Here is a 16,378-nt window from a genome sequence, read left to right as displayed (position 1 = left end):
ATCAGCTGCTTCCTAGAGTTGAGAAGCTTCATTCTCTGGCCTCTCTTTGCAATTACTTCCCAATTTGTCATATTTGAGGCAACCCATGAGACAGTTTAAGAAGTTTATGGACGGAATTTCTATGTCCCCTCCAAATTCATATGTTGAAGCCCTGACCCCCAAGTGGCTGTATTTGGAGATGGACCCCTAAGGAAGTAATGAAAGTTAAATGAGGTCATAAGGAGTTAAATGAGGTCTAAGGGTGGGTCATCATCTGATAGGATTAGTGTCCTTTTAAGAAGAGACGCCAGAGAGCTGCCTCCCACCAACACTCATCCCTACCACCAGTACACAGCAAGAAAGTAACTGTCTAAAGCCAGGAAGGGAGTTCTCAACAGAAACCGAATTTTCTGGCACCTTGATCATGGAATTCTAGTCTTTTCTTACAACTATGAGAAAATAAATGTCTGCTGTGTAGGCCACCCAGCCAGTGGTACTTCATTATGTAGACTAATACAAAGAGTGTGGCTGAATCTCAGAGATACAACTTCATTATCACATACCATTACAGGTAGAAAAGGCTTTCAGGATGTCTAATGACCTGGAGAGACATGATCTATCAGATGGTTTTCTGTGTATCCGTTTGCAAGGGCAAATGGCTTAGAATGCTGTAATGCCCTCAAGCAGCTCATATTCTGCTGGGGAGAAACAAACACATAAATAGATAATTGTAAAATAATGTGGTTAGTGTACTGACCAAGCTATACACAGCATATTATGACTGTACAAAGCATATTCATGAAAAATGGTTCATTTTGAAAATCTTGCCTTCATTGAAAGAAACCTAATACAGAGTGTATTATATAGTTGAATATATGCCAACTATGACCCCACTAACATAAACTACAAAGATGCTTTTAAAATGAACAGAATTTGCAAATGTTAATATATTCCACATATTTTAAATGGTAATATGACTTTACCACAAATTCCTCAGGGCAGTCAGAAGAAATGTGATATTTAATAAGGAAAGACTTAGTTTAACTAAGTCACTGAAAGATAAGTTATTATGTAACCTAGTGCTCAAATTCATGGAAAATAATTTTTTTCAAATACATGTGACATTTAAATTGTTTAATAAGTCATTTTGGATATAACAATTAGTCCAATGCCTAGAACAGAAAGCATTTGTGAATGAATGAATGAACGAATGAGTGAAAGAATGAAAGCAGTAAGAACACTTGCGTTCTAATCTCGGCTTTGTCACAAAGTAACCAATTAGGTAAGTCAATTAACTTCCCTAGGAATTTCTTTCTTTTTTTTTTTTAAATTAATTAATTTATTTATTTGGCTGCATTGGGTCTTAGTTGCAGCACGTGGGATCTTCGTTGCAGTGTGCAGGCTCTTTGTTGTGGTGTGTGGGCTCTCTAGTTGTGGCACGTGGGCTCAGTAGTTGTGGCACACAGGCTTAGTTGCCCCATGGCATGTGAGATCTTAGTTCCCCAAGCAGGGATCAAACCCACATCCCCAGCATTGGAAGGCGGATTCTTAACCACTGGACCACCAGGTAAGTTCTGGAATTTATTTCTTAACCAGTAAAATTAGGGGGTAGAATTTATTGGGAGTTTCAATCTTTAGCCATATCACTCTTTGTTCAAATAGAGTATTATTTGGAAGATGGCTCTCAGTGGAGGGGTGTGTGTGTGTGTGTGTGTGTGTGTGTGTGTTATATGTGTGTTGTGTGTTGGGGTGCATTCTTGGTTCCTTTTCATGTTCCCCTCCCCTGGTGATCCGAGAGTCACCTCCTCCAAAGAGTAGAGTCTGAGAGCTACTGGTCTGGAGGGTCCCTGAAGTCATTTCCAGCTGTGACACTGGATGATCCTATTATTGCCAACCATTTGGCCACAGAATACTAGTTGAGGAAATGTCAGAGAAAACGTAAGCCCGTCTGTGGAGAGAGAATGGGGAAAATTGGGACATTTTGAACTGACCAAACTTGGTAGAATGTCTGAGAAGCCAGAAACAAAAGACAGAGCAGCTCTTTATTCTGATTCACTTTTAGATTAGGTTCTTAAATGGAGAAAATATAAATTAGCTTAGGCCCAGAGTCAGGCCTTCCAGAAGGATTCAAGGGGCAATTTCCCCAGCACAGTGAGGTGGCTTTTCTCAGCCTTCTCTGTTTAATGCTCTCAGCCAAAACATCACAGAGGAGAACTCCAGGCTTGAGAAAGTCATGCTATTAATACTAACACAGCCCGCCCTACTGATAACAGATGTGGTTATAATGGGAGCTGAGTGAACAAAAACACATTTCCCCAACTCCAAGCCTCAAGCACATTTTCCATCCTCTATAACAGATTGAAACGCTGGCTCATAGCAGATGCTTTTCCTTGCTCATTTGTGGGCATTGCTTCATGCCCTCATGGAAAAGGAGAATCTGAGGTCTCTACTGGCAAGTATCTGCAGGAATTGGCAGGGCTGCAGAAAATCCCTCTCCCTTGCTTATAGGAACTGCTTTGGGGCTGGTGCTATGAAGGCCTTTTTGTTTACACACTTCATCTCTGAGATAACACATTTCTCAGAGAAAGGTTCCAGAAAGCTGAGCATTGCTGAGCTGAGCCTTCACAGTCTTATGACTTATGCCTTGACCAAAACCACCTCCATAATCCTCTGCCATGAACTTCATCCCGTGTTAGTGCAAAACCACATGCCATCTGGAAATAGCCTTGAGGAACTCATGCAATAAGAGACCGAACCCCAAAACTTTACCCTCCCAAAGCCAAGCCACCACAATTGATCACTTTGTCAACCCTGAAAGTTTCTCTGGAAAAGAGACTGAGAAATGACGATGTGAGAACTGTATACTACGTCAGCAGCAGAGGCCTGATTTGAGCTTCTGGCTTCCAATCTTGCACTTAATAAATTAGTCCAGCCACTTCTTTGTACAAATTTACTTCTGTAGACTATGGGGAGAAACCATTGTCAACAACGTGCATTTTATAGACAAGTTCCAAACCACATAGCCTTTAATTTTTCTCAACACAACCCTCTGTGTTGAATGATTAGCTGTGCCTCTCTGAATAGCCTTCATCTGAGCATCTGGCAGGAAGGAATCTGATTTTCCAATGGATCAGTATTAGCTAAAATGTTTGTCATTATGTATACCCAGGAGTTCTGTATGCTTTGTTGGGTCAGCTCCTGTCCTTTTTGGCAGTAGCCTCGAAGTCATTGTCAGGGAGCTTGGTTTACACTACAGCCGTGAAGTCACCCAGGAAAGCTCTTGTTTAGACTGGAATTAAAGCCCTTGACTGGATACTTAAGCCTTCCCTTCCCTTTGTCCAAACTCCCAAGGATGGAGCGCCCCAGCTAGTGCCACACCACATCTGTATTATGTCTACTAAAGATGAGTTTTAGTCACCCAGAGCAGCATCCTTCAAATATTGTGTAATCTGGCTACCCAGGAATGTCTACAGTATGATCCATATTTGGTTATAATATATGTGTTAAGACTGGAAGGAAATTCCCCAACCAATAACTGTCTTTCTCAGGATGGTAAAAATCTATATGATTTGTTTTCTTCCTCCATCCTCGTATTTTCCAAAATGTCTACAAAAAACGGTATTACTCTTTTTGTTTTAGTATTTATTTATTTATTTGGCTGCACCAGGTCTCAGTTGCGGCATGCGGGATCTTTCGTTGCGGCATGCGAAATCTTAGTTGCAACATGAAGGATCTAGTTCCCAGACCAGGGAGCGAACCCAGGCCCCCTGCATTGGGAGCGTGGAGTCTTAGCCCCTGGACCACCAGGGAGGTCCCAAAACAGGTATTACTCTTACAGTAGGAAAAAAAAAATGTATGTGTGTGTTGAGTGTGATATGGCTGTAATGCCATAACCAGCATAGAGTTTGCTCTCTAGAGAGCTCAAGCTCTCAAACCTAGACTGTTTATTGAATTTCCTAGAAAACTTTCTTAGCCTCTATCTTTCAGGAACTCAGGAAACTTTTCAGCCTTCTACTTCACTTCAATTGTAGAGACAACTTAGGAAACATTGATAAAATTTTCGGCACTCCCACTAACTAGGATGGAACCAGCAGAAAATAACAGGACTCCAAATCAATAACTTAATCTTTAAAAATTTTACTTGTATAAATGCTTATGCTTAATTGACTATAAAACATACTTATTATCAAGGGGATGGCCGTGGCTATCACTTTGGTCTATTTCTCTTCTTCCACTGAGCTGATGCTGAAAGTTGCTTGGGACAATGACCCCGAAGTGCAGGCAGGGCCTGGGAGGTTTCTTTTCCAGTTGTCTAGACAGGACCTTGAATGTCATTCTTGCTCAGCACCTCAGGGGGACAGGAAAAGGGCTGCATGATTTTGTCTTCTAGCCTAGTTATCTAACTCAAAGGAAAAACAAAATTGTATAAAGCTGTCCAAATAACTCTGATATGTGCCTAGATTCTGGTTGATCAAGATCAATAAGATGGTTTTGAGATGCAATATGAACAAATAATAGAAACATAACATGCAGAGTACACTGAGAGATATAAGCTAAGACTACGGCCAAGAGTATAGCAGAGGGAAAACCTGGGGAATCTTTCACATGGCGCTTGCAGGTTCCTCCAGTCATTGAGTTCTTAAGAGCGTTGACTTCTGGAATCAGCCAGTATGGACTTGAACCTGTTTCTGCCATTTACTTGCCATACGGCAGTGAAAAAATTTGCTAACTCTTTCTGAGTCTCAGGGGACTGACCCTACCTTCCACACTCACAGGGTTTTTAAAAGAATGTCTTGAGTTAAGGTCAGTAAAGCCTGTAGCCCAGCGCACAGCACACAGTGAGCATTGCTGGTGGGGTCTGTGGCATGACCACCAGGCTCCCCACCACAGCAGCTCTGTCCCTCCAGCTTCCTCCTCGTGGATCCTGAACTAGAGGCATCTCCAGTCCTCAGGGCTGAGAACTTGGAAGTGAAGAGGTAGGCGCTGATGTCTCAACAAGGCTGCCCAAGCATCCCTCACAGTTAGCTGGGGGATGAAGTGGACACATCCCAGACTTCTGCTTCCCCACCCGTGCTCATCCTGGGTGGGAGAGAGAGGCAGAGGCATATGGGAATACTACAGTTTTGAACATGACTAGGCTACTGTAGGTTTGGGAATAGACACTAAACCTTGGCTGGGCTTTTGCCTCTGTTTCAAACTTCAAGAGCAGGTGATACCGCTGTTGAGTGCTACAGCAAATGCAAGCATGGGCATTAATAAGCCAATTTAACCCTTTTGCTAACATCATTCTACCTGGACTCCACACACAGTACCACTTCATTTGTTCAGATGGAAGAGTGTGGGGAGGGGAATTGATATTTTGGTGCTTCTTCTGTACATTGGACACTGGGTAAGACATCTTCACAGTGGCTCGTGGAACTGATACAACCATCCTTTGAGGTCTGTAAGCCAAGAACCGGGAAGTCCTCTAAAAGGCAGCTAAAGTACATAGCATGGACTTTCTGTACTAAAGAAAGTATATTTTATTCATAAGTAACGCAATCTCCCAGGACCTTGCTCAGAGGATTTTGTTTTCTGCACGTAGCAGGAGAGATAATGAGTTTCCTCTGCGATGTAAGTAAATCTCATTGGCTCCCAGTGATGCTTCCCAATAAGAACAGTTTAGTCCAGACATGTCTTTTGGACCACTTAGAACCTATTTTGTCTTGGTCTCCCCGACGCCACACCCCACCATGTCATCAAGAATTAGGATCAAGAGAGGATAGTTTTTGAGCTCTAGTTCTAAGGATACAAGAGAAAAGGTTTGTCTTCATTCCCAAGTCTAAAAATGAAGAAATATGGTGGGAATGTAAACTGATACAGCCACTATGGAGAACAGTATGGAGGTTCCTCAGAAAACTAAAAATAGAACTACCATACGACCCAGCAATCCCACTACTGGGCATATACCCTGAGAAAACCATAATTCAAAAAGAGTCATGTACCACAATATTCATTGCAGCACTATTTACAATAGCCAGGACATGGAAGCAACCTAAGCGTCCATCGACAGATGAATGGATAAAGAAGATGTGGCACATATATACAATGGAATATTACTCAGCCATAAAAAGAAACGAAATTGATTTATTTGTAGTGAGGTGGATGGACCTAGAGACTGTCATACAGAGTGAAGTAAGTCAGAAAGAGAAAAACAAATACCATATGCTAACACATATATATGGAATCTAAAAAAAAAAAAAGGTTCTGAAGAACCTATGGGCAGGACAGGGGTAAAGCCACAGACATAGATAATAGACTTGAGGACACGGGGAGGGAGAAGTGTAAGCTGGGACAAAGTGAGAGAATGGCATGGACATACATACACTACCAAATGTAAAATAGATAGCTAGTGGGAAGCAGCCACATAGCACAGGGAGATCAGTTCGGTGCTTTGTGTCCACCTAGAGGGGTGGGATAGGGAGGGTGGGAGGGAGGGAGACGCAAGAGGGAGGGGATATGGGGATATATGTATACACATAGCTGATTCACTTTGTTGTACAGCAGAAACTAACACACCATTGTAAAGCAATTATACTCCAATAAAGATGTTAAAAATAAATAAATAATAAATAAATTTTCTAAAAAATAAAATAAATAAAAATGAAGAAATAGGTTAGTGAACTCAAATGTTTGGATGATGAGGCCTAGCTGAAATTTACACTTGACTGGAGAATCCCTTTGTAAGTGAAGCCTACTTAATCATTTACTGGGAAGATGTTCTCTGAAAAATCACAAATGTGATTTAAAGGAAAAAAAATGTATTCTTTTATTTTCCATTTCTAAAAGAATTTATGGCAATTCATTTTGGGCATCAGATCAGCAAAAGTGTTTTGAAGCAATGGAATCATTCCCAATAATATCAGAGAAGATGGGTTTGAGCACTTAGAAACACCAGTCCCATCATAATGGTGAAGAGTAAAGCCTACCATGATACAACTTAAAAAGCCAACAGTGAGTTAGGACAGGCACAGCAACACAGCCTAGAAAACCAAGACTTGACGGGTTAAAAGACTTTGAGAAGCAGAGGTTAAGAGTCAGCAATTTTAAGATGTCCTTGTATGAGTGTAAATAGGAAGAAAATTTTTTTTCAGAAACAAGGGCTCATAGGGTAAGTTTTAATAATTTAGGCAGCTAACAAAGGAACTTTATTAGACTCAAAATTGGCATTAATCAGAATTTTCCGTTAGACTCACTTTCCTTTCCATGCAACACTCAAAATCTCAAAATGCTTAGACATTAACCAGTTGTTATGAGGACTGCATGTTTGTTATTATTTTACACAGGCTGTGGGATTATTTTTCACAATAAAATTTTAGAAGTTTATAGTTGCCTGATAAAGATTCGGCCTTGCCAAATTTTGGCATGCCTTGTTTCAGCGCCCTTCCCAGAGTGGATCTTTATTAGGATAATATTCTATAATGATATTTTATGAGAGAGGAAGTTTGCACTAGACATAATTTTGGAAACAGGCCAGGATACTCAGATGTGCTATCTTTGAATTCCTAAATCCTTTCTTGTTTTAACACCACTTGATTCTAATAGTTATTAAGTAGCCCTGGAAGAAGTGCCAGAGTTTTCTTTAGTAATTCATAAATCATACATGTAAATGCCAAATCCCTTAAACAAAAATTAGGATAGAAGGGTAGGCACAGAAACACACACACACACACACACACACACACACACACACACATACACAGGGAACCAGAAGAAAATGTGGGCAGAAGAGATTTTTCTGAAATCCCTCTTTGTGAGCAGAGTTGGGGAGTTGTGAAAGGGAAGCCCATTTTTTTCTATAACAATGGTATTCTCTGCCCATAAAGATGTTTCTAGCAGTGATGAATCTGAATGCATTCATCCACGCACTCCAATCATATATCTTTTATGACTAAAGAATATGTTTTTGCAAGATGACTGCCTGAAATAGAGGTGGAGGAGGGGAAGGGGAAGGTAAATGAGCAGTCTGAAGCCCCAGAACAGGAAAACGCATCTTCTTGACCTTGGCCATGTGACTTAACAAGATACACACTGGCCAGAATAACCGCTAACTCTTGGTGTCCCCGTTCTGGCCAAGAGACTCTGTGACATATTTTTGGGTTTATAGATAATGTGAGAGAAAAGCCATGCTCCCTAAGCCAGCATCTCCTTTTTGTATCCTGAAAGGGCCTAAAAATTTGCATTTTGTAGTCACTTGGGCAGGGGTGAAGGTTAGAAAGAAAACATGCATTAGAAGAGCACTAGTGTAAACGGTTGAAAGCACAAAGTCCCAGGCCAGACAGCTTGGGTTCAAGTTCTGACTACCACTTAGGGCTGCCAACTTTGGGCAAGCTTCTTTAACTTCTTTGTGCCTTCGTTTTCTCATCTGTAAAATGGGGGATCATAACACTACCTGCCTCACAGAGTTTTTGAGAAGATTAAATAAAGTGATATATATATAGCGCTAAGTCTACAGGTATCGTATGTGTGTTATTATATAGTGAATACCCAATAGGTGCCAGACTCCATGTTAGGTGCTTTTATATAATGTTTTATTTAATCTTTATAGCAAATTTAAAAGGCAGGTAATATTATTTCCATTTTATATTGATAGGTAAAGACATTGAGGCTCAGAAAAGTTCAGAAAATTGCTCAAGTGTACATAGGTAAGAGACCCGACTGGAAAGCATCAAATGCAGGTGTGTCTGCTCCAGCATTATATCAAACACCATTAGTGATCCTGGCTCACTTCAGGAGCTAATCGATAAACACCTACATCATAGTCTAGACCATTACATTGCTAATCAATTTTATTGATTAGAAAATTATTCTTCTCTGCATCATCATTTGTCTAACTCATTAAAATTAATAGGTAGCGTTGGGAAATATGTTTGACACCTGAAATTGAGTCACTCTGGACCTTGTGAGAAAGCCCCGTGTGTCATGGGTTTCAATGCAGTTGGAAGGAAAGAGAACAGTTGCTCCTTCCTTCCCTCCTGCACCAGACAGGAAGGGCCAGCAAATGTACAGCTGCCTCTCAACAAAGTGACAAAGCCCAGGGCAGCCTTCTTTCCTGAGCTGGGCAGCATCTGCTAGCTCAGTTACCTGGAAGTCATTCTCAGATGGGTTATCCTTTAGGGGCCCGAAAGCACTCAGAAACTTGGGAACAGGGCTTTCCTCACCAAGAGCACTCAAGCAAGAGGCCGGCCTTCCTCACAGGCTGCCCTGCTCAGTTTCCTGGTTACACACAAGGAAGAGGGAAGAAAATGCAATGGAAAAACACTAATCAGAAAAAAAAAAACCCACAGCAAGCGACAGTGTTGAAATAGCACAATGATTTAAAGTTTGAGTTTACAGGAGATGTTGTAGTCCTGGCTGACATTTATCATCTTTATCTGCCAAACATTGACAAAGTCCTTTGGAAGCTTCTCTAGGGTTCTCCTGCTTGGGCAGAGGGGCTGGGGGTGGGAGAAGAGGGTGAGTATTGCTGGAGCCCAGAGAGGTAATACCTAAAAGACCCAGCAGACAGGACGCTATGACACCACCATCAGAGAGAGGCTTACAAGGGGTTGGTCTCTGTAGGGCACATGGGCTGGTCATGGCCAGAGAAAAAACATAGCTCATTGATACATCCAGAGATGAGCTTGTGACCTAACCAAAGTTACTAACTAAAGCTTTACTTTAACACATCCAAACTGGTGTTTAAGATGAAAATAATGGATAGGCAGAAGGGGCCAACTTTCTCTGTTGGAAAAATGCTCCTAGACAACTTCTTTATACATGTGCCCTCTTTGAAGGAAATACAATGTATACATGTTTGGATGCATAGAACTGATTGGCTTTTATTCATGTTACAAAGAGTTCTTTTCTTTACAAAAATTATCTTTCTGTCTTCTCTTAAATAGCAAGTTCTTTTTATTTTTATTTTATTATTTTTTATTTATTTATTTTTGGCTGTGTTGGGTCTTCGTTTCTGTGCGAGGGCCTCCTCCGGTTGCGGCAAGTGGGGGCCACTCTTCATCGCGGTGCGCGGGCCTCTCACCGTCGCGGCCTCTCTTGTTGCGGAGCACAGGCTCCAGACGCGCAGGCTCAGCAGCTGTGGCTTATGGGCCTAGTCGCTCCGCAGCATGTGGGATCCTCCCAGACCAGGGCTCGAACCCGTGTCCCCTGCATTAGCAGACAGATTCTCAACCACTGCGCCACCAGGGAAGCCCGCAAGTTCTTTTTAAAATACGTGCATCTTTCTAGGCACACAACCAATACTCCTTGCTTTGAGCCAGTGATTCCCAAATAAGAATCCTACATGGTTGCATCAGAATCATCAGGGTGTTTATTAAAAATAGATGCCTGAGCCCTTCCCCAATCCTACTGAATCGGAATCTCTGGAGATGGAAATCTGTGGAATCGCATATTTGTGTGTGTGTGTGTTTTTAAATTTTCTATTAGTTATAGTCTTTTTTTCTTCCAGTTTTATTGAGATAAAATTTACATACATCACTGTATATGCATAAGGTGTACAGTATAATTATATGACTCACATACATCATGAAATGATGACCACAATAAGTTTAGGGGAATCTGTATTTTTAACAAGTGTTCCAGGTGATTCTGATGTGTGTGTAGAGTTGGAAATCAACTCTCACACAATAGATTTCTAAAGTGTTGCATAATTTGAGTTTGGGATTAAAAAGAAAAAGGCAAAAATAAAGAGGTATAGAATACCTCTTTATCTTACTTTAATTGTTTAAAGTTTACCTAACCATGAAATATTTGAAACATATGGAAGAGCACAGAACATAATAAGAGATACTTGTGTATCCACCAACTCCATTCCTCAACCATTTCACTGACTTGCTTCCCCACCAATGGTGTATTGCTAAGTCTACTCTCTGTACTCGGTTATTTCCATTATGGCACTTAAATGGCTTGATATTATCTTATAAATTTGTTTGCTTTATGTGATTTTTTTAAACAGGCTCATATTTTGCACTAGATTGATGTTCTAAGAGGGCAGAAATCATATCCATCTTATTCATTCACCATTGTATTCTCAGCATCTAGCACAGTGCCTGGCGCATAGTAGGTAGTCAATAAATACCTGTTGAATGAATGAATAAGAATATGCCCATCCCAAATGACATATTTTTTTGGTGGCAGGAAATAAAGAAATTTATAAAATAATGATAATAGTAGACAGTAGTGCTTTTTAATGATCTTAGTTGGCAAAATTCAACAGACTCCAGAGTTCCAAAGTACTTTTTATCATGAAAGTGTGTTGAATTTGTAAACAGCTTTTTTCTGCATCAATTGGGATGATCATGTGGTGTTTTTCCTTATCTTGAACTATCCTTGCATTTCAACAAATTAGGAATAGAAAGAAACTACCTCAATATAATACAAGCTATATATGAAAAAGCCACAGCAAATATGATACTTATTGGTAAAATGAAAGATTTTCCTCTAAGACCAGGGACAAGGCAAGGATGTTCCCTTTCACTACTTCTATTCAACATAGTACTGGAAGTTCTAGCCAGAGCAATTAGGCAAGAAGAAGTAATAAAAAGCATCCAAAATGGAAAGGAAGAAGTAAAATTATCTCTGTTCACAGTTGATATCTTACATGTAGAAAACCCTAAAGATTCCACACAAAAAAATTGTTGTAACTAATAAATGAATTTAGCAAAGTAGCAGGATACAAAATCAACACAGAAAAATCAGTTGCATTTCTGTACATGAACCATGAACAATCTGAAAAGGAAACTTATAAACAATTTAAAACAATTCATTTAAAATAACATCAAAAAGAATAAAATATTTAGGAATTAACTTAACCAAGCAGGTGAAAGACTTGCACAATGAAAACTACAGAACATTGCTAAAAGAAATTAAAGACATAAATACAGTAAGTCCCCTACATATGAACGAGTTCCGTTCTGTGAGTGCATTCGTAAGTCCAACTTCTTTGTTAAGTCCAACAAAGTTAGCCTAGGTACCCAACTAACACAATTGGCTATATAGTACAGTACTGTAATAGGTTTATAATACTTTTCACACAAATAATACATAAAAAACAAACAAACACAAGAAATAAAACATTTTTAATCTTATAGTACAGTACCTTGAAAAGTACAGTAGTACAGTACAACAGCTGGCATACAAGGGCTGGCATCCAGTGAACAGGAAAGAAGAGTTACCAACTGGAGGAGGGAGAGGAGGTGGGAGATGGTAGAGCTGAAGGATCGTCAGCAATAGGAGACGGAGGGCAAGCTGCAATTTCACTCATGCATGACGTGGATGGAACGCACGTTTGCATCTTTGAAAGTTCACAACTTGAAGGTTCAAATGTAGGGGACTCACTGTCATTCAAAATGTTTAAAAACTTGTACATGGATCTTGTGCCTGAACTCTGGCCTCAGATTTGCTACCCTGGTCAGAGGCACAGAATTGGACTGACTTGAGGGAAGGAGGTGGAAGCTGTGAGAGAAGGAAGGAGGCTGTCTGGCTCCCAAAAGCACTTGACCCCAAATAACTGGGTTCAGGAAAGGCGGGGTCAAGCCACTCCCACTTTGAGGAGCACCTTGAAGGTAGTAGGATCTCTGCCAGGGCTGTCTGCATGCTGTGTGAGGACCAGAAAATTGAGGCCCAGAGAGGTTAAGTGACTTTAGAGTTACTAGGCTCCTGATTTTCAGCCCAGTGCTTTTTCTACCACAATGTTCAACATCCCAAAATATGCACTATTCCATCTTATGTGAGCATTAGTATAGTCCTTATTTATTTTTTTAAATAAATTTTATTTATTTATTTATTTATTTATTTATTTATGGCTGCACTGGGTCTTCGTTGCTGCGTGCAGGCTTTCTCTAGTTGCGGCGAGTGGGGGTTACTCTTCCTTGCGGTGTGCGGGCTTCTCATTGGGGTGGCTTCTCTTGTTGTGGAGCACGGCCTCTAGGTGCGTGGGCTTCAGTAGTTGTGGCCCACGGGCTCAGTAGTTGCGGTGCATGGGCTTAGTTGCTCCACGGCATGTGGGATCTTCCCGGACCAGGGCTCAAACCCATGTTCACTGCATTGGCAGGTGGATTCTTAACCACTGTGCCACCAGGGGAGTCCCTCATCATTTATTTTTTTCAATTACTTCCTCCCATAAGTGGGCTTTTAAAAAAATTGAAGTATATGTCACATAACATACAATTCATCATTTTAAAGTGTATGCTTCCATGGTTTTTAGTATAGTCACTATGTTGGCAGCTACCACTGCTTTCTAATTCCAGAACATTTCCATCACCCCAAAAAGAAACCCTGTACCTATTAGCAATTACTCTTCATTCTCCATTTCCTCCAGGCCCTGGTAAACACTAATCTACTTTCTGTCTCTATGGATTTGCCTATTCTGGACATTTCATGTAAATGGAATCATATGACCTTTTATGTCTGGCTTCTATCACTTAAGTGTGATATTTTCAAGGTTTACTCATATGGTAACATATATCAGTGCTTCATTCCATCTTATTAGCTATATTTATGGGATTTTTTTTTAAACAATTAGACATTGGATTATTTATTGATTTATTTATTGGCCGCACCATGCAGCATGTGGGATCTTAGTTCCCCAACCAGGGATTGAACCTGTGCCCCCTGCAGTGGAAGCACAATGTCTTAACCACTGCACCACCAGGGAACTCCCAGAGCTCTCTATGGGCTTTCTATAGCGGATTCTAGACTGAAAAAAGAGTAAGAGTCTTTCCCTCTGAAGATATTTTCCTGGAGGTAGAACTTAGATGTATCTGATCTGGGGAGCATGCAGCCCTTTTCTAGCAGGCAATTTCATTGCATGCAACTCGCCATGTGGACTTAATTTTCTCCCTCTTTGTACACACTCTTTCTTCTATTCAGCTGGAGAGGCCTCGTAACAAGAAGCATGCTTTCAAATTCAGCCAGGATATTGTGACCACCTTGTCCAGTCTTTAGCAGTAATGTAACTCAGAGGTGCAATCAGGCAAGTGCTGCCCTGTAGTTAATTCCCTTGCTTAAATATAAGAAGATATCACAGGGGAAAATTCTGCTAGACATTGTGCCTAATTGTACCTGAACATAGCCCGGGATTACTAAGCCAATTCTTCTCAAGCACAGTTCACCTAGCAGCATACCCAGCCGAATACATAGCTGGAATCAGAGGTAAACCAGCCCTATTTAAACCACAGCTAAATACAATTCACTGCCTTGTTTCAGAGCTTGGGGTGGGTTGGGGGTAGGGGTAAGGCGGGGGGGGGGAGGCTGGGCTGCCATTCGCTCTTTTTCAGCAGGAATTTGCTATGCTTTCCTTGTATTATAAAATATCCCCCAAATGTGAAGGTTCTATAACTGGTAAAGCAGTAGTACCATTGGATCCATTCCAGGTGGATTTATCATCTGTCATAGTATAAAAGGGAAATTTGGCTTTATTTTTTAATGTTCAAATCTCTTTTAATAGGTTATATTGGGCATTCAGAATTTTTGGATTTGGTGATTGTCTTTTTTAAATTTGTTACTTTCTAGAAATTCCTTTGCTAGCCGATTTTCAAAGTTCTTCCTTGGAATAGGTGAAATGTTTCAGAAACCAGGAAGTCTTTCCTCCGCCATGTTCATGGATAATTTGGTGTGTTTTCTTAGGAAGTTTAGGTAGGATTTCATTATGAGTATTTGAATGTTTGAGATAGGGAGGAAGATGAGCTGGGGGAAGTCACTACTTGATAGCAGGACAAAATGGGAAAGTTCAGCATTATTTTTCTCTAAAGCATGAAGTCCTACTCATGTGTCTCACATGAACTGAGAAAGCATGTCGTGTAGAATTATTTGACTTCAGGAATGCATTGTGAGAAGATCAAGAAGGTGTGAGTACTACAAGCCATCCACTCTTACAGCACCTGTTGTTTGGCTGACCCACCTGTGGGCCCTTCCCATCTCCTCTTGCCCATCTCCAATCATTACGTGTTCACTTTCTCAGCCTCTGTAGCTAGGAAAGTCCATTTGACACAGTTACATGGAGAAAGCTTTTGCTTTTCTGATAAAAGAGGAAAGTATTTTCACTGTGACCCACTTCTCCTTTTCTTCCTTCCTTGAAAGTGGTATAATGCCTGGAGCTACAGCAGACTTTGGGGGCCGTCATCTTGTTAGGATAAAGAAAGGCCAAGAGAACTGCAGAGATATTAGCATGCATCACATCACTGCACTGATGAATCGACCTCATTAACTGCCTGCTTCTACCCTTTGTGTGTTTAGAGAAATGTAAACCCTGTTTGTTGAAATCACTTTTAGTCAGATTTTTGCTACTTGAATGCACTGATCACTGGTACAATTTATGGAAAGAACTTCATTACATACCCATCCTCTGCTTTACTAATATTTACTCTAACACTTCTTCCTAAATATCCATCATTTGCCTCTTTTTCTCTCTCCTGTGGATTTCAGTACTAAAGTCTATTTTTATTGTCCCTGCAGGTTCTTCTCATAGAGAGGTTTAAGTTTTAATTTTCTGCATGTGGTGGGGGGAGATTTACAAAATCAATTTTGAAACAAATACATTCATGAGTAGTTTTATTTTCAAATCTAATGTGTGTGGCTCCATTTAGATTAAAGTGTTTCCTGAGGCAGTTGCAACCCACACATGGCAGAACCAGTTGGTGTAGAACCAAAGAGGGAAACTGTGACTGGTCTGTAAGCACAAAGCTGTCTGACTACAGGCCTGTTTGTGCATGAAGACAATACTTTCAGAAACCCATAACCTTTAGCAACCTCAAATGCCAAAAGCAGAGTGTGAAGTAACCAGAGGCAAAAAAAAAAAAAAAAAAAAAGAATGGGAGCCTTATTATTGAACTTTGTTACAGTACTATACCTTTAAATTTTTATTTCTTAGAAGAAAAAAAAATCTCTATTTTAAATCTTTTTCAATTTAATGCCTTGAATATGTGCAACTGGTCTGTTTAAGAGACTCTGAGTAGCTGATATATTGTTTTGTCTGTCAAGGATATTGTCCATTGTATCACATAGTTTCCTGTTTATCAAGGCCCTTGGAGAAATTCTTCTGTCTGATCATAGAACTGAGAATATTTATAGCTGAGCAATAGGTTTATTTTTATCTCATGAATTGTAGCTGATTTAATTGTCAATGGGCTGCTGATTTTTGTTTTATTGGATGTTTTAAAAAAAGGTATCCAAAATGGTGCACAAGTCTCACAGTGTTAGTTTCTATTTGAAAAAAAATGAGTTAGGTCAGGTTTTGATGTAAAGGGCAAGAATGACTCTGGCCAATCATATACCAAACACCTCCACTTATGTTTCCCATTGACTCAGGACGTTCAGTGTTAACTAACATTATATGAATTTGATTCATCACTATCACCAGCTT

This window comes from Eubalaena glacialis, chromosome 17, assembly GCF_028564815.1.
Source record: "Eubalaena glacialis isolate mEubGla1 chromosome 17, mEubGla1.1.hap2.+ XY, whole genome shotgun sequence".
Classification (NCBI taxonomy): domain Eukaryota; kingdom Metazoa; phylum Chordata; class Mammalia; order Artiodactyla; family Balaenidae; genus Eubalaena; species Eubalaena glacialis.
Note: the sequence above shows the minus strand (reverse complement) of the source record.